Source organism: Bison bison, unplaced genomic scaffold (genome assembly GCF_000754665.1).
Source record: "Bison bison bison isolate TAMUID 2011002044 unplaced genomic scaffold, Bison_UMD1.0 scf7180017864109, whole genome shotgun sequence".
NCBI classification, from domain to species: domain Eukaryota; kingdom Metazoa; phylum Chordata; class Mammalia; order Artiodactyla; family Bovidae; genus Bison; species Bison bison.
Genome location: NW_011494681.1, coordinates 2368355 through 2370314, shown reverse-complemented (window position 1 = coordinate 2370314; position 1960 = coordinate 2368355).

Below are 1960 nucleotides of genomic sequence, written 5' to 3'. Positions count from 1 at the left end.
TAGTCTTTCCCATTCTGTTGTTTTCCTCTATTTCTTTGCATTGATCGCTGAAGAAGGCTTTCTTATCTCTTCTTGGTATTCTTTGGAACTCTGCATTCAGATGTTTATATCTTTCCTTTTCTCCTTTGCTTTTCACTTCTCTTCTTTTCACAGCTATTTGTAAGGCCTCCCCAGACAGCCATTTTGCTTTTTTGCATTTCTTTTCCATGGGGATGGTCTTGATCCCTGTCTCCTGTACAATGTCACGAACCTCATTCCATAGTTCATCAGGCACTCTATCAGATCTAGGCCCTTAAATCGATTTCTCACTTCCACTGTATAATCATAAGGGATTTGATTGAGGTCATACCTGAATGGTCTAGTGGTTTTCCCTACTTTCTTCAATTTAAGTCTGAATTTGGCAATAAGGAGTTCATGGTCTGAGCCACAGTCAGCTCCTGGTCTTGTTTTTGCTGACTGTATAGAGCTTCTCCATCTTTGGCTGCAAAGAATATAATCAATCTGATTTCAGTGTTGACCATCTGGTGATGTCCATGTATAGAGTCTTCTCTTATGTTGTTGGAAGAGGCTGTTTGTTATGACCAGTGCATTTTCTTGGCAAAACTCTATTAGTCTTTGCCCTGCTTCATTCCATATTCCAAGGCCAAATTTGCCTGTTACTCCAGGTGTTTCTTGACTTCCTACTTTTGCTTTCCAGTCCCCTATAATGAAAAGGACATCTTTTTTGGGTGTTAGTTCTAAAAGGTCTTGTAGGTCTACATAGAACCGTTCAACTTCAGCTTCTTCAGCATTACTGGTTGGGTCATAGACTTGGATTACTGTGATATTGAATGGTTTGGCTTGGAAATGAACAGAGATCATTCTGTCGTTTTTGAGATTGCATCCAAGTACTGCATTTCAGACTCTTTTGTTGACCATGATGGCCACTCCATTTCATCTGAGGGATTCCTGCCCGCAGTAGGAATATAATGCGTAGTAGATATAATGGTTATCTGAGTTAAATTCACCCATTCCAGTCCATTTCAGTTTGCTGATTCCTCGAATGTCGACATTCACTCTTGCCATCTCTTGTTTGAACACTTCCAATTGGCCTTGATTCATGGACCTGACATTCCAGGTTCCTATGCAATATTGCTCTTTACAGCATCGGACCTTGCTTCTATCACCAGTCACATCCACAGCTGGGTATTCTTTTTGCTTTGGCTCCATCCCTTCATTCTTTCTGGAGTTATTTCTCCACTGATCTCCAGTAGCATATTGGGCACCTTGAACTCAAAGTATATAGTATATCCTAGATGATATCCCATCCTCAAAAGTGCCGCCTCCACACTGCTAAGCTAATGCTACAGCTGTGCCTTTAACAGGCTTCCTGGGTGGTTCAGCAGTAAAGAATCCGCCTGCCAATGCAGGAGACGTGGGTTCAATCCCTGGGTTGGGAGGGTCCCCTGGAGGAGGAAATGGCAATCCACTCCAATGTCCTTGCCTGGAGAATCCCATAGACAGAGGAGCCTGGTGGGCTACAGTCCACAGGGTCTCAAAAAAGTCAGACACGACTGAAGAAACTGAGCACATAGATCTTTAACAGGCCATTCCAAAACTCTTATCATTGGGGAAGCTCTGGTGACTGGGTATGAATTAAGACCACAGACGACCTGACTGTGGGCTCACTACCATACCTCAGCTGTAAAGTCAGTCCCCTACTGTAACAGGAAAGTACGTAAGACTCCATGCCAATAAATCGAATCCTCAAATTGTGACGGTGGGAACAAGAAAGACAAACTCATACCTGGAATACATCTGCTACCGTGTCTCGCGTAAACTTGTCAAGTGCCAGCTTGGTCTCTTCAAGGTGCTGTAGCAGGAGCCCACTGTCAGTCTGTTTCTGACAACTTGAACTTCCAACAAAAGCAGAAACACTAGATCAACTTAAATGAGTAGAAGTCCATATTATTGAGCCGAG